The sequence below is a fragment of the Taudactylus pleione genome, unplaced genomic scaffold (assembly GCF_031769625.1).
Source record: "Taudactylus pleione unplaced genomic scaffold, aTauple2 ptg000284l, whole genome shotgun sequence".
NCBI lineage: Eukaryota > Metazoa > Chordata > Amphibia > Anura > Myobatrachidae > Taudactylus > Taudactylus pleione.
Genome location: NW_028284686.1, coordinates 3758844 through 3779332, shown reverse-complemented (window position 1 = coordinate 3779332; position 20489 = coordinate 3758844).

Genomic DNA, 20489 nt, shown 5'->3' with positions numbered 1-20489 from the left:
ATTAAGTGCTGTGTCCAGAGACTCACAGGTGGCTGTGCTGGCAAAGTGACTGTGTAAGGGGGCACACTGTACGCTGATGTATGCTGCGTTATACTCTGCTGATTAAGTGCTGTGTCCAGAAACTCACAAGTGGCTGTGCTGGTAAAGTGACTATTTATAGGGTGCACACTGCTCGCTGATGTATGCTGCGCTATACTCTGCTGATTAAGTCCTGTGTCCAGAGACTCACAAGTGGCTGTGCTGGTAAAGTGACTGTATATAGGGTGCACACTGCTCGCTGATGTATGCTGCGCTATACTTTGCTGATTAAAGGGGCTGTGTCCAGACTCACAAGTGGCTTTGTGTGCAAAAAAAAAAGTTTAAAATTTAAAAAAGACTTTGAAGAAGGTTAAAAGTTTAAAAAGTGAAAAAAAACCCCTTTTTTTGTGCTGTACCCCACTGTGTATACAAGCACCATGACTCCTTGGGCCTTAGCCCTCTATGTGTGCATAACACACAAGTACTGTGACTCAGTAGTGAGTGGCAATGCTTCATAGATGTGCTTTAAACTGCGGTGTCTGTGCCGACAGTCTGTCGCTTAGTAACCAGCCAGCTCACTGCAGCCTTTGGCCAATAATGGTGAAAATAATATTGTGAGTTGTGAGGTGGTCTAAATTGACTGTATATGACTGGAAATTAATGTTATTGGGGTAAATAATACGCTAGGAACAAAAAAAAAAGCCCAAATTATGTGATTTTAGCTTTTTTGTCAATTTTTGTAACAAAATCCAAATCTAAATCCAAATCCAAACCCAGTCATGACGCTTTGGCAAATCCAAATCGAAGGCCGGATGACGAATCAGAGCCAAATCCAAATCCAAAAGAAATGGTCCGGCACACATATCTGGTTTATATGTGTTTTTTTTCTGTGGCACTACAGGTCCCAGCTGGTCCTGGATGATTTCTTCAAGCTGCAACGTGATTTTTCAGCCATGGGTATGCAGGCACTTGTAGTGCTAAAAGCGCCTGCATGCGCGAGCCGTTTTATTTATTTGGCTGGCTGCATTTGTGTGGAAAAGTTGTGTGTGTCTGTGTAGGTTTTTGTCAGTGTGGGTCTGTGTGTCTGTGTCAGCGTGTGTGTGTCTGGGGAGGTTATGGTGTGCTGAGAGACGATGCAGGGGGAGATGGTGTGGCTAAGAGATGCAGGGGGCAGGAAGGTAGACAGGGGGAACGAGTCTGGTTGAACCGCTGTTGTAAGACGATGACCTTGTTAATATTCCCACACAAACAGGCATCTTCCGGATGATGTGACCTACATGAATAATGAATGCTGACTGAAGACGCCGTCTTCCCATGGAGGATATATTTCTTCAGAGATTCCACATTGTGAGAAACCACCGTATAGGTAAGGTATATATGGAATGGAAAGTAATGTTCCCAGAGTGACAAGAAATGGGTGGTGTGCCATGTTGGCACGCCCCATTTTTAATGGACACGCCCCTGCGGTATGTGACCACACCCATTTTTTTGCGCGCAGATATCTTTCTCTGTGTGTATCTGTGGGGTTGCGGGGAACGCCGTTCTTCAACTTGCTCTGGGCTCCAAAGACCCTAGTGATGCCTCTGGCTCTTTTCTTTCTTAGGGAAGAGGCTCACATCCCCCTGCAGAATAGGCTTGGACTAGGTGACAGGAGGACCCCTTGCTTTGGGTTTTCTTCTTATCATGTCAACAGCACAGGATCATAACATTGAGCACTTGCCTGGGACCTGGCAGACTCAATTAGGCATCTCGGAAGTGAATGTGAGCCAAATATGTCATTTTTAATCCATTCATAATGGCTACCTGTTCTGCAGGTGCACCCCACTGCTTCCAAGTCTGCGGGATGATTGCATTAAATAATGCAGTTGGACAGCGTATCCAACCTCTTTAAGAAATGCATTGAAAACCATCCTAAATAGTTGCTATTTAAAGGGACTGCAACCTTCCATATGTCGTTTGCTTCATTTTCTCCAGCACAGAAGAGTATACATGTTAGAAACATTTTATATTATTTCAATTTCACCTGATCTCTTTCATTTTTTGTGTCCTTTCTGGACTTGACCACTTCCCCAATGACATCATGTACCACCGCCATATCCTGCACATCGCCATCAGGTCATAACCTTAAACTATTATGTAGTGCGAAGATTATCAAATCTCAATTCTAGTTACAGGATAGTTCTGGGAGGCGTGAAACAGATTTTGGGTGAAAAAAAGCAGAAGATTGGAAATGTAGTAATTGATGAATTTGATAAGCAGTCTTAGTAGTACCAACATATAAATAGCACCATGTTTTGTATTAAGATTATTTGAATATATTCATTACTTAATATTTATATGAGAAAAGAAATACACGGTAGGAATCCCTGTAAAATCTTGACCCAGATTGTGTGCAAACAAAGTTTTTGTCATTGGGACCCTGACCACAGCCCAAAGTTATCATATCGCTCCTCAGGTGCCAGTAATCCATATGAGCTTCATAGAAATATTTTATGTCATTCAGAATACAAGGCCTTTAGTGTTTTGTGAGTGTCATGAAATGAACATAAAATTTTAGTTTTTATTTTAGTTTCTTCTTTGTTTTGGTCATATTTTGTTTCTTTGTAAAGAAATTGCAAAACGTCACTGGATCCTCTTAATATTTTCCATATAACTCTTTTTACCATTGTTGTAAACTAGACAAGTGCGTAACAACAAGTACGGAGTAAGACCATATTCCTGATTCTATAGTAGCAGATATACAGTATTTACTGTAAGAAGAGTTTATCACCTCATTTACTTTGCTAGACCTCACAGCCTCTTAACCTTCTAAGAACCTCCATTATGAAAAAAACAAAGACCACATCAAGCAAAATCAATTTTAAAATATATTTATTATGAATTTTCAGCACAAGGAAAACAACACTTTATTTTTACTCTGCATTGTGAAAAATATGAGTGCCCAAGATTAGCCGGAGGCTCTTACAAGCTTGTCCTATAAGAAGACCAAGATGGTGGAAGCCTCATGACTCACAAAGAATCATCCTTCAAGCACTCAGGAGAGGAAAAACCCCCTGTGGAGGAAACCTCTGGGGACCCATGGCTTGAAGGACTGCCCGTCCCTCTGGTCACTAGGAGGCTATGCAGAGTTATATTTCCAAACTTATTTAAAATATGAACATTTGACACTAAAATGCAGAATACATTTCACCACATTAATAAATAACATTGGCTGACGTCATTAATGTAGCTCCAGTCCACATCTCCTGAAATTACCCAATTTACATTCCTCCCAAAGCTGTGCAATTTTCTGAAGAGGACGGTCATCCACTTTTGAGAAGCACCGAGTTTACCCGAATGGCTACTACATTTCGATAGATGTGCTGTGCTGCTAGAACCTCCAATTATAGAAATAAACAAGCTGAAGGTCATATTTTAGGGTAGTCAAGCTCCAAGTCTGCTGGCACATCCAAGTGAAATGCCCTTATCTTTGATGAGATACTTACCTCAAGAGGATATCTTTCCCTCAGTGGGCTGGGTGCAAGAGATGTATTTGGAGTATGTTAATGACAGCAATGATAATGCTATGTCAGTGTCCTGGGTAGCTAAGAGTGGTAGCAACAGCAAAGAGCTACCATTATGACATCACAGCATGACCTCACTCGTGTTCTACATTCCTTAAAGGAGAAGTGCACAAAATAATCTCTACTGATGTGTGATATGTTTATATTCTCCATCACCTCTGCTTCCCATGATACACCTGCCATTTATTACACATCTGTCCCTTTGCTATCTCCTTATTCACCAAAGTTCTCTTTTACTGCATCCACTCATTGAATCAATCAGTTCCTAGCAGCTCTTTCTCATTTCATTAACCTGCTCCTTCTGTCCAATTTTTATTTTTCAAGACTGCTACTTGGGTAGAAAACAAGCAAGGGATTGAATTAATATAAAAAACACAATTAAAATGAAAATACTCTTAGGATGTTTATATATTGAAATGACATTAATAGCTAGGCCACGGCTAGATATTTCTGCACCTCTAAAGCCGAGCGAGGATTTCCTGCAGGATGACCAGCATTACACCAGCGTGCAATATTCTGATGGAAACGTGCTGCTAATTGAATCTCCCCAATAGTCTCTGTTCCCAGTATAGAATATAATTGGCAATGATGAAAATACAGTGGAGGACCCATTATGCCCATTATACAGTAGACTTTCAGGATTGATAAATATTCAGTTTAGCCTAATGTAACTTGATCAGTATGCAGTATATCCCTGTTATGTTTAGCCACTATACAGATTAGGCCCACTGTGCTAAATATACGTACACTCTGGGGGTCATTTAGAGTTGGCTGTGCTGGCAAAGTGATTGTGTGAGGGGGCACACTGCACGCTGATAGATGCTGTGCTATACTCTGCTGATTAAGTGCTGTGTCCAGAGACTCACAGGTGGCTGTGCTGGCAAAGTGACTGTGTAAGGGGGCACACTGTACGCTGACATATGCTGCGTTATACTCTGCTGATTAAGTGCTGTGTCCAGAAACTCACAAGTGGCTGTGCTGGTAAAGTGACTATATATAGGGTGCACACTGCTCGCTGATGTATGCTGCGCTATACTCTGCTGATTAAGTCCTGTGTCCAGAGACTCACAAGTGGCTGTGCTGGTAAAGTGACTGTATATAGGGTGCACACTGCTCGCTGATGTATGCTGCGCTATACTCTGCTGATTAAGTGCTGTGTCCAGAGACTCACAAGTGGCTGTGCTGGTAAAGTGACTGTAAATAGGGTGCACACTGCTCGCTGATGTATGCTGCATTATACTTTGCTGTTTAAAGGGGCTGTGTCCAGACTCACAAGTGGCTGTGCTGGTAAAGTGACTGTATATAGGGTGCACACTGCTCGCTGATGTATGCTGCGCTATACTTTGCTGATTAAAGGGGCTGTGTCCAGACTCACAAGTGGCTTTGTGTGCAAAAAAAAAAGTTTAAAATTTAAAAAAGACTTTGAAGAAGGTTAAAAGTTTAAAAAGTGAAAAAAAAACCCTTTTTTTGTGCTGTACCCCACTGTGTATACAAGCACCATGACTCCTTGGGCCTTAGCCCTCTATGTGTGCATAACACACAAGTACTGTGACTCAGTAGTGAGTGGCAATGCTTCATAGATGTGCTTTAAACTGCGGTGTCTGTGCCGACAGTCTGTCGCTTAGTAACCAGCCAGCTCACTGCAGCCTTTGGCCAATAATGGTGAAAATAATATTGTGAGTTGTGAGGTGGTCTAAATTGACTGTAAATGACTGGAAATTAATGTTATTGGGGTAAATAATACGCTAGGAACAAAAAAAAAAGCCCAAATTGTGATTTTAGCTTTTTTGTCAATTTTTGTAACAAAATCCAAATCTAAATCTAAATCCAAACCCAGTCATGACGCTTTGGCAAATCCAAATCGAAGGCCGGATGACGAATCAGAGCCAAATCCAAATCCAAAAGAAATGGTCCGGCACACATATCTGGTTTATATGTGTTTTTTTTCTGTGGCACTACAGGTCCCAGCTGGTCCTGGATGATTTCTTCAAGCTGCAACGTGATTTTTCAGCCATGGGTATGCAGGCACTTGTAGTGCTAAAAGCGCCTGCATGCGCGAGCCGTTTTATTTATTTGGCTGGCTGCATTTGTGTGGAAAAGTTGTGTGTGTCTGTGTAGGTTTTTGTCAGTGTGGGTCTGTGTGTCTGTGTCAGCGTGTGTGTGTCTGGGGAGGTTATGGTGTGCTGAGAGACGATGCAGGGGGAGATGGTGTGGCTAAGAGATGCAGGGGGCAGGAAGGTAGACAGGGGGAACGAGTCTGGTTGAACCGCTGTTGTAAGACGATGACCTTGTTAATATTCCCACACAAACAGGCATCTTCCGGATGATGTGACCTACATGAATAATGAATGCTGACTGAAGACGCCGTCTTCCCATGGAGGATATATTTCTTCAGAGATTCCACATTGTGAGAAACCACCGTATAGGTAAGGTATATATGGAATGGAAAGTAATGTTCCCAGAGTGACAAGAAATGGGTGGTGTGCCATGTTGGCACGCCCCATTTTTAATGGACACGCCCCTGCGGTATGTGACCACACCCATTTTTTTGCGCGCAGATATCTTTCTCTGTGTGTATCTGTGGGGTTGCGGGGAACGCCGTTCTTCAACTTGCTCTGGGCTCCAAAGACCCTAGTGATGCCTCTGGCTCTTTTCTTTCTTAGGGAAGAGGCTCACATCCCCCTGCAGAATAGGCTTGGACTAGGTGACAGGAGGACCCCTTGCTTTGGGTTTTCTTCTTATCATGTCAACAGCACAGGATCATAACATTGAGCACTTGCCTGGGACTTGGCAGACTCAATTTTGCATCTCGGAAGTGAATGTGAGCCAAATATGTCATTTTTAATCCATTCATAATGGCTACCTGTTCTGCAGGTGCACCCCACTGCTTCCAAGTCTGCAGGATGATTGCATTAAATAATGCAGTTGGACAGCGTATCCAACCTCTTTAAGAAATGCATTGAAAACCATCCTAAATAGTTGCTATTTAAAGGGACTGTAACCTTCCATATGTCGTTTGCTTCATTTTCTCCAGCACAGAAGAGTATACATGTTAGAAACATTTTATATTATTTCAATTTCACCTGATCTCTTTCATTTTTTGTGTCCTTTCTGGACTTGACCACTTCCCCAATGACATCATGTACCACCGCCATATCCTGCACATCGCCATCAGGTCATAACCTTAAACTATTATGTAGTGCGAAGATTATCAAATCTCAATTCTAGTTACAGGATAGTTCTGGGAGGCGTGAAACAGATTTTGGGTGAAAAAAAGCAGAAGATTGGAAATGTAGTAATTGATGAATTTGATAAGCAGTCTTAGTAGTACCAACATATAAATAGCACCATGTTTTGTATTAAGATTATTTGAATATATTCATTACTTAATATTTATATGAGAAAAGAAATACACGGTAGGAATCCCTGTAAAATCTTGACCCAGATTGTGTGCAAACAAAGTTTTTGTCATTGGGACCCTGACCACAGCCCAAAGTTATCATATCGCTCCTCAGGTGCCAGTAATCCATATGAGCTTCATAGAAATATTTTATGTCATTCAGAATACAAGGCCTTTAGTGTTTTGTGAGTGTCATGAAATGAACATAAAATTTTAGTTTTTATTTTAGTTTCTTCTTTGTTTTGGTCATATTTTGTTTCTTTGTAAAGAAATTGCAAAACGTCACTGGATCCTCTTAATATTTTCCATATAACTCTTTTTACCATTGTTGTAAACTAGACAAGTGCGTAACAACAAGTACGGAGTAAGACCATATTCCTGATTCTATAGTAGCAGATATACAGTATTTACTGTAAGAAGAGTTTATCACCTCATTTACTTTGCTAGACCTCACAGCCTCTTAACCTTCTAAGAACCTCCATTATGAAAAAAACAAAGACCACATCAAGCAAAATCAATTTTAAAATATATTTATTATGAATTTTCAGCACAAGGAAAACAACACTTTATTTTTACTCTGCATTGTGAAAAATATGAGTGCCCAAGATTAGCCGGAGGCTCTTACAAGCTTGTCCTATAAGAAGACCAAGATGGTGGAAGCCTCATGACTCACAAAGAATCATCCTTCAAGCACTCAGGAGAGGAAAAACCCCCTGTGGAGGAAACCTCTGGGGACCCATGGCTTGAAGGACTGCCCGTCCCTCTGGTCACTAGGAGGCTATGCAGAGTTATATTTCCAAACTTATTTAAAATATGAACATTTGACACTAAAATGCAGAATACATTTCACCACATTAATAAATAACATTGGCTGACGTCATTAATGTAGCTCCAGTCCACATCTCCTGAAATTACCCAATTTACATTCCTCCCAAAGCTGTGCAATTTTCTGAAGAGGACGGTCATCCACTTTTGAGAAGCACCGAGTTTACCCGAATGGCTACTACATTTCGATAGATGTGCTGTGCTGCTAGAACCTCCAATTATAGAAATAAACAAGCTGAAGGTCATATTTTAGGGTAGTCAAGCTCCAAGTCTGCTGGCACATCCAAGTGAAATGCCCTTATCTTTGATGAGATACTTACCTCAAGAGGATATCTTTCCCTCAGTGGGCTGGGTGCAAGAGATGTATTTGGAGTATGTTAATGACAGCAATGATAATGCTATGTCAGTGTCCTGGGTAGCTAAGAGTGGTAGCAACAGCAAAGAGCTACCATTATGACATCACAGCATGACCTCACTCGTGTTCTACATTCCTTAAAGGAGAAGTGCACAAAATAATCTCAACTGATGTGTGATATGTTTATATTCTCCATCACCTCTGCTTCCCATGATACACCTGCCATTTATTACACATCTGTCCCTTTGCTATCTCCTTATTCACCAAAGTTCTCTTTTACTGCATCCACTCATTGAATCAATCAGTTCCTAGCAGCTCTTTCTCATTTCATTAACCTGCTCCTTCTGTCCAATTTTTATTTTTCAAGACTGCTACTTGGGTAGAAAACAAGCAAGGGATTGAATTAATATAAAAAACACAATTAAAATGAAAATACTCTTAGGATGTTTATATATTGAAATGACATTAATAGCTAGGCCACGGCTAGATATTTCTGCACCTCTAAAGCCGAGCGAGGATTTCCTGCAGGATGACCAGCATTACACCAGCGTGCAATATTCTGATGGAAACGTGCTGCTAATTGAATCTCCCCAATAGTCTCTGTTCCCAGTATAGAATATAATTGGCAATGATGAAAATACAGTGGAGGACCCATTATGCCCATTATACAGTAGACTTTCAGGATTGATAAATATTCAGTTTAGCCTAATGTAACTTGATCAGTATGCAGTATATCCCTGTTATGTTTAGCCACTATACAGATTAGGCCCACTGTGCTAAATATACGTACACTCTGGGGGTCATTTAGAGTTGGCTGTGCTGGCAAAGTGATTGTGTGAGGGGGCACACTGCACGCTGATAGATGCTGTGCTATACTCTGCTGATTAAGTGCTGTGTCCAGAGACTCACAGGTGGCTGTGCTGGCAAAGTGACTGTGTAAGGGGGCACACTGTACGCTGACATATGCTGCGTTATACTCTGCTGATTAAGTGCTGTGTCCAGAAACTCACAAGTGGCTGTGCTGGTAAAGTGACTATATATAGGGTGCACACTGCTCGCTGATGTATGCTGCGCTATACTCTGCTGATTAAGTCCTGTGTCCAGAGACTCACAAGTGGCTGTGCTGGTAAAGTGACTGTATATAGGGTGCACACTGCTCGCTGATGTATGCTGCGCTATACTCTGCTGATTAAGTGCTGTGTCCAGAGACTCACAAGTGGCTGTGCTGGTAAAGTGACTGTAAATAGGGTGCACACTGCTCGCTGATGTATGCTGCATTATACTTTGCTGTTTAAAGGGGCTGTGTCCAGACTCACAAGTGGCTGTGCTGGTAAAGTGACTGTATATAGGGTGCACACTGCTCGCTGATGTATGCTGCGCTATACTTTGCTGATTAAAGGGGCTGTGTCCAGACTCACAAGTGGCTTTGTGTGCAAAAAAAAAAGTTTAAAATTTAAAAAAGACTTTGAAGAAGGTTAAAAGTTTAAAAAGTGAAAAAAAAACCCTTTTTTTGTGCTGTACCCCACTGTGTATACAAGCACCATGACTCCTTGGGCCTTAGCCCTCTATGTGTGCATAACACACAAGTACTGTGACTCAGTAGTGAGTGGCAATGCTTCATAGATGTGCTTTAAACTGCGGTGTCTGTGCCGACAGTCTGTCGCTTAGTAACCAGCCAGCTCACTGCAGCCTTTGGCCAATAATGGTGAAAATAATATTGTGAGTTGTGAGGTGGTCTAAATTGACTGTAAATGACTGGAAATTAATGTTATTGGGGTAAATAATACGCTAGGAACAAAAAAAAAAGCCCAAATTGTGATTTTAGCTTTTTTGTCAATTTTTGTAACAAAATCCAAATCTAAATCTAAATCCAAACCCAGTCATGACGCTTTGGCAAATCCAAATCGAAGGCCGGATGACGAATCAGAGCCAAATCCAAATCCAAAAGAAATGGTCCGGCACACATATCTGGTTTATATGTGTTTTTTTTCTGTGGCACTACAGGTCCCAGCTGGTCCTGGATGATTTCTTCAAGCTGCAACGTGATTTTTCAGCCATGGGTATGCAGGCACTTGTAGTGCTAAAAGCGCCTGCATGCGCGAGCCGTTTTATTTATTTGGCTGGCTGCATTTGTGTGGAAAAGTTGTGTGTGTCTGTGTAGGTTTTTGTCAGTGTGGGTCTGTGTGTCTGTGTCAGCGTGTGTGTGTCTGGGGAGGTTATGGTGTGCTGAGAGACGATGCAGGGGGAGATGGTGTGGCTAAGAGATGCAGGGGGCAGGAAGGTAGACAGGGGGAACGAGTCTGGTTGAACCGCTGTTGTAAGACGATGACCTTGTTAATATTCCCACACAAACAGGCATCTTCCGGATGATGTGACCTACATGAATAATGAATGCTGACTGAAGACGCCGTCTTCCCATGGAGGATATATTTCTTCAGAGATTCCACATTGTGAGAAACCACCGTATAGGTAAGGTATATATGGAATGGAAAGTAATGTTCCCAGAGTGACAAGAAATGGGTGGTGTGCCATGTTGGCACGCCCCATTTTTAATGGACACGCCCCTGCGGTATGTGACCACACCCATTTTTTTGCGCGCAGATATCTTTCTCTGTGTGTATCTGTGGGGTTGCGGGGAACGCCGTTCTTCAACTTGCTCTGGGCTCCAAAGACCCTAGTGATGCCTCTGGCTCTTTTCTTTCTTAGGGAAGAGGCTCACATCCCCCTGCAGAATAGGCTTGGACTAGGTGACAGGAGGACCCCTTGCTTTGGGTTTTCTTCTTATCATGTCAACAGCACAGGATCATAACATTGAGCACTTGCCTGGGACTTGGCAGACTCAATTAGGCATCTCGGAAGTGAATGTGAGCCAAATATGTCATTTTTAATCCATTCATAATGGCTACCTGTTCTGCAGGTGCACCCCACTGCTTCCAAGTCTGCAGGATGATTGCATTAAATAATGCAGTTGGACAGCGTATCCAACCTCTTTAAGAAATGCATTGAAAACCATCCTAAATAGTTGCTATTTAAAGGGACTGTAACCTTCCATATGTCGTTTGCTTCATTTTCTCCAGCACAGAAGAGTATACATGTTAGAAACATTTTATATTATTTCAATTTCACCTGATCTCTTTCATTTTTTGTGTCCTTTCTGGACTTGACCACTTCCCCAATGACATCATGTACCACCGCCATATCCTGCACATCGCCATCAGGTCATAACCTTAAACTATTATGTAGTGCGAAGATTATCAAATCTCAATTCTAGTTACAGGATAGTTCTGGGAGGCGTGAAACAGATTTTGGGTGAAAAAAAGCAGAAGATTGGAAATGTAGTAATTGATGAATTTGATAAGCAGTCTTAGTAGTACCAACATATAAATAGCACCATGTTTTGTATTAAGATTATTTGAATATATTCATTACTTAATATTTATATGAGAAAAGAAATACACGGTAGGAATCCCTGTAAAATCTTGACCCAGATTGTGTGCAAACAAAGTTTTTGTCATTGGGACCCTGACCACAGCCCAAAGTTATCATATCGCTCCTCAGGTGCCAGTAATCCATATGAGCTTCATAGAAATATTTTATGTCATTCAGAATACAAGGCCTTTAGTGTTTTGTGAGTGTCATGAAATGAACATAAAATTTTAGTTTTTATTTTAGTTTCTTCTTTGTTTTGGTCATATTTTGTTTCTTTGTAAAGAAATTGCAAAACGTCACTGGATCCTCTTAATATTTTCCATATAACTCTTTTTACCATTGTTGTAAACTAGACAAGTGCGTAACAACAAGTACGGAGTAAGACCATATTCCTGATTCTATAGTAGCAGATATACAGTATTTACTGTAAGAAGAGTTTATCACCTCATTTACTTTGCTAGACCTCACAGCCTCTTAACCTTCTAAGAACCTCCATTATGAAAAAAACAAAGACCACATCAAGCAAAATCAATTTTAAAATATATTTATTATGAATTTTCAGCACAAGGAAAACAACACTTTATTTTTACTCTGCATTGTGAAAAATATGAGTGCCCAAGATTAGCCGGAGGCTCTTACAAGCTTGTCCTATAAGAAGACCAAGATGGTGGAAGCCTCATGACTCACAAAGAATCATCCTTCAAGCACTCAGGAGAGGAAAAACCCCCTGTGGAGGAAACCTCTGGGGACCCATGGCTTGAAGGACTGCCCGTCCCTCTGGTCACTAGGAGGCTATGCAGAGTTATATTTCCAAACTTATTTAAAATATGAACATTTGACACTAAAATGCAGAATACATTTCACCACATTAATAAATAACATTGGCTGACGTCATTAATGTAGCTCCAGTCCACATCTCCTGAAATTACCCAATTTACATTCCTCCCAAAGCTGTGCAATTTTCTGAAGAGGACGGTCATCCACTTTTGAGAAGCACCGAGTTTACCCGAATGGCTACTACATTTCGATAGATGTGCTGTGCTGCTAGAACCTCCAATTATAGAAATAAACAAGCTCAAGGTCATATTTTAGGGTAGTCAAGCTCCAAGTCTGCTGGCACATCCAAGTGAAACGCCCTTATCTTTGATGAGATACTTACCTCAAGAGGATATCTTTCCCTCAGTGGGCTGGGTGCAAGAGATGTATTTGGAGTATGTTAATGACAGCAATGATAATGCTATGTCAGTGTCCTGGGTAGCTAAGAGTGGTAGCAACAGCAAAGAGCTACCATTATGACATCACAGCATGACCTCACTCGTGTTCTACATTCCTTAAAGGAGAAGTGCACAAAATAATCTCTACTGATGTGTGATATGTTTATATTCTCCATCACCTCTGCTTCCCATGATACACCTGCCATTTATTACACATCTGTCCCTTTGCTATCTCCTTATTCACCAAAGTTCTCTTTTACTGCATCCACTCATTGAATCAATCAGTTCCTAGCAGCTCTTTCTCATTTCATTAACCTGCTCCTTCTGTCCAATTTTTATTTTTCAAGACTGCTACTTGGGTAGAAAACAAGCAAGGGATTGAATTAATATAAAAAACACAATTAAAATGAAAATACTCTTAGGATGTTTATATATTGAAATGACATTAATAGCTAGGCCACGGCTAGATATTTCTGCACCTCTAAAGCCGAGCGAGGATTTCCTGCAGGATGACCAGCATTACACCAGCGTGCAATATTCTGATGGAAACGTGCTGCTAATTGAATCTCCCCAATAGTCTCTGTTCCCAGTATAGAATATAATTGGCAATGATGAAAATACAGTGGAGGACCCATTATGCCCATTATACAGTAGACTTTCAGGATTGATAAATATTCAGTTTAGCCTAATGTAACTTGATCAGTATGCAGTATATCCCTGTTATGTTTAGCCACTATACAGATTAGGCCCACTGTGCTAAATATACGTACACTCTGGGGGTCGTTTAGAGTTGGCTGTGCTGGCAAAGTGATTGTGTGAGGGGGCACACTGCACGCTGATAGATGCTGTGCTATACTCTGCTGATTAAGTGCTGTGTCCAGAGACTCACAGGTGGCTGTGCTGGCAAAGTGACTGTGTAAGGGGGCACACTGTACGCTGATATATGCTGCGTTATACTCTGCTGATTAAGTGCTGTGTCCAGAAACTCACAAGTGGCTGTGCTGGTAAAGTGACTATATATAGGGTGCACACTGCTCGCTGATGTATGCTGCGCTATACTCTGCTGATTAAGTCCTGTGTCCAGAGACTCACAAGTGGCTGTGCTGGTAAAGTGACTGTATATAGGGTGCACACTGCTCGCTGATGTATGCTGCGCTATACTCTGCTGATTAAGTGCTGTGTCCAGAGACTCACAAGTGGCTGTGCTGGTAAAGTGACTGTATATAGGGTGCACACTGCTCGCTGATGTATGCTGCACTATACTTTGCTGTTTAAAGGGGCTGTGTCCAGACTCACAAGTGGCTGTGCTGGTAAAGTGACTGTATATAGGGTGCACACTGCTCGCTGATGTACGCTGCGCTATACTTTGCTGATTAAAGGGGCTGTGTCCAGACTCACAAGTGGCTTTGTGTGCAAAAAAAAAAGTTTAAAATTTAAAAAAGACTTTGAAGAAGGTTAAAAGTTTAAAAAGTGAAAAAAACACCTTTTTTTGTGCTGTACCCCACTGTGTATACAAGCACCATGACTCCTTGGGCCTTAGCCCTCTATGTGTGCATAACACACAAGTACTGTGACTCAGTAGTGAGTGGCAATGCTTCATAGATGTGCTTTAAACTGCGGTGTCTGTGCCGACAGTCTGTCGCTTAGTAACCAGCTAGCTCACTGCAGCCTTTGGCCAATAATGGTGAAAATAATATTGTGAGTTGTGAGGTGGTCTAAATTGACTGTAAATGACTGGAAATTAATGTTATTGGGGTAAATAATACGCTAGGAACAAAAAAAAAGCCCAAATTATGTGATTTTAGCTTTTTTGTCAATTTTTGTATCAAAATCCAAATCTAAATTCAAATCCAAACCCAGTCATGACGCTTTGGCAAATCCAAATCGAAGGCCGGACGACGAATCAGAGCAAAATCCAAATACAAAAGAAATGGTCCGGCACACATATCTGGTTTATATGTGTTTTTTTTCTGTGGCACTACAGGTCCCAGCTGGTCCTGGATGATTTCTTCAAGCTGCAACGTGATTTTTCAGCCATGGGTATGCAGGCACTTGTAGTGCTAAAAGCGCCTGCATGCGCGAGCCGTTTTATTTATTTGGCTCTCTGCATTTGTGTGGAAAAGCTGTGTGTGTCTGTGTAGGTTTTTGTCAGTGTGGGTCTGTGTGTCTGTGTCAGCGTGTGTGTGTCTGGGGAGGTTATGGTGTGCTGAGAGACGATGCAGGGGGAGATGGTGTGGCTAAGAGATGCAGGGGGCAGGAAGGTAGACAGGGGGAACGAGTCTGGTTGAACCGCTGTTGTAAGACGATGACCTTGTTAATATTCCCACACAAACAGGCATCTTCCGGATGATGTGACCTACATGAATAATGTATGCTGACTGAAGACGCCGTCTTCCCATGGAGGATATATTTCTTCAGAGATTCCACATTGTGAGAAACCACCGTATAGGTAAGGTATATATGGAATGGAAAGTAATGTTCCCAGAGTGACAAGAAATGGGTGGTGTGCCATGTTGGCACGCCCCATTTTTAATGGACACGCCCCTGCGGTATGTGACCACACCCATTTTTTTGCGCGCAGATATCTTTCTCTGTGTGTATCTGTGGGGTTGCGGGGAACGCCGTTCTTCAACTTGCTCTGGGCTCCAAAGACCCTAGTGATGCCTCTGGCTCTTTTCTTTCTTAGGGAAGAGGCTCACATCCCCCTGCAGAATAGGCTTGGACTAGGTGACAGGAGGACCCCTTGCTTTGGGTTTTCTTCTTATCATGTCAACAGCACAGGATCATAACATATGAGCACTTGCCTGGGACTTGGCAGACTCAATTAGGCATCTCGGAAGTGAATGTGAGCCAAATATGTCATTTTTAATCCATTCATAATGGCTACCTGTTCTGCAGGTGCACCCCACTGCTTCCAAGTCTGCAGGATGATTGCATTAAATAATGCAGTTGGACAGCGTATCCAACCTCTTTAAGAAATGCATTGAAAACCATCCTAAATAGTTGCTATTTAAAGGGACTGTAACCTTCCATATGTCGTTTGCTTCATTTTCTCCAGCACAGAAGAGTATACATGTTAGAAACATTTTATATTATTTCAATTTCACCTGATCTCTTTCATTTTTTGTGTCCTTTCTGGACTTGACCACTTCCCCAATGACATCATGTACCACCGCCATATCCTGCACATCGCCATCAGGTCATAACCTTAAACTATTATGTAGTGCGAAGATTATCAAATCTCAATTCTAGTTACAGGATAGTTCTGGGAGGCGTGAAACAGATTTTGGGTGAAAAAAAGCAGAAGATTGGAAATGTAGTAATTGATGAATTTGATAAGCAGTCTTAGTAGTACCAACATATAAATAGCACCATGTTTTGTATTAAGATTATTTGAATATATTCATTACTTAATATTTATATGAGAAAAGAAATACACGGTAGGAATCCCTGTAAAATCTTGACCCAGATTGTGTGCAAACAAAGTTTTTGTCATTGGGACCCTGACCACAGCCCAAAGTTATCATATCGCTCCTCAGGTGCCAGTAATCCATATGAGCTTCATAGAAATATTTTATGTCATTCAGAATACAAGGCCTTTAGTGTTTTGTGAGTGTCATGAAATGAACATAAAATTTTAGTTTTTATTTTAGTTTCTTCTTTGTTTTGGTCATATTTTGTTTCTTTGTAAAGAAATTACAAAACGTCACTGGATCCTCTTAATATTTTCCATATAACTCTTTTTACCATTGTTGTAAACTAGACAAGTGCGTAACAACAAGTACGGAGTAAGACCATATTCCTGATTCTATAGTAGCAGATATACAGTATTTACTGTAAGAAGAGTTTATCACCTCATTTACTTTGCTAGACCTCACAGCCTCTTAACCTTCTAAGAACCTCCATTATGAAAAAAACAAAGACCACATCAAGCAAAATCAATTTTAAAATATATTTATTATGAATTTTCAGCACAAGGAAAACAACACTTTATTTTTACTCTGCATTGTGAAAAATATGAGTGCCCAAGATTAGCCGGAGGCTCTTACAAGCTTGTCCTATAAGAAGACCAAGATGGTGGAAGCCTCATGACTCACAAAGAATCATCCTTCAAGCACTCAGGAGAGGAAAAACCCCCTGTGGAGGAAACCTCTGGGGACCCATGGCTTGAAGGACTGCCCGTCCCTCTGGTCACTAGGAGGCTATGCAGAGTTATATTTCCAAACTTATTTAAAATATGAACATTTGACACTAAAATGCAGAATACATTTCACCACATTAATAAATAACATTGGCTGACGTCATTAATGTAGCTCCAGTCCACATCTCCTGAAATTACCCAATTTACATTCCTCCCAAAGCTGTGCAATTTTCTGAAGAGGACGGTCATCCACTTTTGAGAAGCACCGAGTTTACCCGAATGGCTACTACATTTCGATAGATGTGCTGTGCTGCTAGAACCTCCAATTATAGAAATAAACAAGCTCAAGGTCATATTTTAGGGTAGTCAAGCTCCAAGTCTGCTGGCACATCCAAGTGAAACGCCCTTATCTTTGATGAGATACTTACCTCAAGAGGATATCTTTCCCTCAGTGGGCTGGGTGCAAGAGATGTATTTGGAGTATGTTAATGACAGCAATGATAATGCTATGTCAGTGTCCTGGGTAGCTAAGAGTGGTAGCAACAGCAAAGAGCTACCATTATGACATCACAGCATGACCTCACTCGTGTTCTACATTCCTTAAAGGAGAAGTGCACAAAATAATCTCTACTGATGTGTGATATGTTTATATTCTCCATCACCTCTGCTTCCCATGATACACCTGCCATTTATTACACATCTGTCCCTTTGCTATCTCCTTATTCACCAAAGTTCTCTTTTACTGCATCCACTCATTGAATCAATCAGTTCCTAGCAGCTCTTTCTCATTTCATTAACCTGCTCCTTCTGTCCAATTTTTATTTTTCAAGACTGCTACTTGGGTAGAAAACAAGCAAGGGATTGAATTAATATAAAAAACACAATTAAAATGAAAATACTCTTAGGATGTTTATATATTGAAATGACATTAATAGCTAGGCCACGGCTAGATATTTCTGCACCTCTAAAGCCGAGCGAGGATTTCCTGCAGGATGACCAGCATTACACCAGCGTGCAATATTCTGATGGAAACGTGCTGCTAATTGAATCTCCCCAATAGTCTCTGTTCCCAGTATAGAATATAATTGGCAATGATGAAAATACAGTGGAGGACCCATTATGCCCATTATACAGTAGACTTTCAGGATTGATAAATATTCAGTTTAGCCTAATGTAACTTGATCAGTATGCAGTATATCCCTGTTATGTTTAGCCACTATACAGATTAGGCCCACTGTGCTAAATATACGTACACTCTGGGGGTCGTTTAGAGTTGGCTGTGCTGGCAAAGTGATTGTGTGAGGGGGCACACTGCACGCTGATAGATGCTGTGCTATACTCTGCTGATTAAGTGCTGTGTCCAGAGACTCACAGGTGGCTGTGCTGGCAAAGTGACTGTGTAAGGGGGCACACTGTACGCTGATATATGCTGCGTTATACTCTGCTGATTAAGTGCTGTGTCCAGAAGCTCACAAGTGGCTGTGCTGGTAAAGTGACTATATATAGGGTGCACACTGCTCGCTGATGTATGCTGCGCTATACTCTGCTGATTAAGTCCTGTGTCCAGAGACTCACAAGTGGCTGTGCTGGTAAAGTGACTGTATATAGGGTGCACACTGCTCGCTGATGTATGCTGCGCTATACTCTGCTGATTAAGTGCTGTGTCCAGAGACTCACAAGTGGCTGTGCTGGTAAAGTGACTGTATATAGGGTGCACACTGCTCGCTGATGTATGCTGCACTATACTTTGCTGTTTAAAGGGGCTGTGTCCAGACTCACAAGTGGCTGTGCTGGTAAAGTGACTGTATATAGGGTGCACACTGCTCGCTGATGTACGCTGCGCTATACTTTGCTGATTAAAGGGGCTGTGTCCAGACTCACAAGTGGCTTTGTGTGCAAAAAAAAAAGTTTAAAATTTAAAAAAGACTTTGAAGAAGGTTAAAAGTTTAAAAAGTGAAAAAAAACACCTTTTTTTTGTGCTGTACCCCACTGTGTATACAAGCACCATGACTCCTTGGGCCTTAGCCCTCTATGTGTGCATAACACACAAGTACTGTGACTCAGTAGTGAGTGGCAATGCTTCATAGATGTGCTTTAAACTGCGGTGTCTGTGCCGACAGTCTGTCGCTTAGTAACCAGCTAGCTCACTGCAGCCTTTGGCCAATAATGGTGAAAATAATATTGTGAGTTGTGAGGTGGTCTAAATTGACTGTAAATGACTGGAAATTAGTGTTATTGGGGTAAATAATACGCTAGGAACAAAAAAAAAAGCCAAAATTATGTGATTTTAGCTTTTTTGTCAATTTTTGTATCAAAATCCAAATCTAAATTCAAATCCAAACCCAGTCATGACGCTTTGGCAAATCCAAATCGAAGGCCGGACGACGAATCAGAGCAAAATCCAAATCCAAAAGAAATGGTCCGGCACACATATCTGGTTTATATGTGTTTTTTTTCTGTGGCACTACAGGTCCCAGCTGGTCCTGGATGATTTCTTCAAGCTGCAACGTGATTTTTCAGCCATGGGTATGCAGGCACTTGTAGTGCTAAAAGCGCCTGCATGCGCGAGCCGTTTTATTTATTTGGCTCTCTGCATTTGTGTGGAAAAGCTGTGTGTGTCTGTGTAGGTTTTTGTCAGTGTGGGTCTGTGTGTCTGTGTCAGCGTGTGTGTGTCTGGGGAGGTTATGGTGTGCTGAGAGACGATGCAGGGGGAGATGGTGTGGCTAAGAGATGCAGGGGGCAGGAAGGTAGACAGGGGGAACGAGTCTGGTTGAACCGCTGTTGTAAGACGATGACCTTGTTAATATTCCCACACAAACAGGCATCTTCCGGATGATGTGACCTACATGAATAATGAACGCCGACTGAAGACGCCGTCTTCCCATGGAGGATATATTTCTTCAGAGATTCCACATTGTGAGAAACCACTGTATAGGTAAGGTATATATGGAATGGAAAGTAATGTTCCCAGAGTGACAAGAAATGGGTGGTGTGCCATGTTGGCACGTCCCATTTTTAATGGACACGCCCCTGCGGCATGTGACCACACCCATTTTTTTGCGCGCAGATATCTTTCTCTGTGTGTATCTGTGGGGTTGTGGGGAACGCCGTTCTTCAACTTGCTCTGGGCTCCAAAGACCCTAGTGATGCCTCTGGCTCTTTTCTTTCCTAGGGAAGAGGCTCACATCCCCCTGCAGAATAGGCTTGGACTAGGTGACAGGAGGACCCCTTGCTTTGGGTTTTCTTCTTATCGTGTCAACAGCACAGGATCATAACATTGAGCACTTGCCTGGGAATTGGCAGACTCAATTAGGCATCTCGGAAGTGAATGTGAGCCAAATATGTCATTTTTAATCCATTCATAATGGCTACCTGTTCTGCAGGTGCACCCCACTGCTTCCAAGTCTGCAGGATGATTGCATTAAATAATGCAGTTGGACAGCGTATCCAACCTCTTTAAGAAATGCATTGAAAACCATCCTAAATAGTTGCTATTTAAAGGGACTGTAACCTTCCATATGTCGTTTGCTTCATTTTCTCCAGC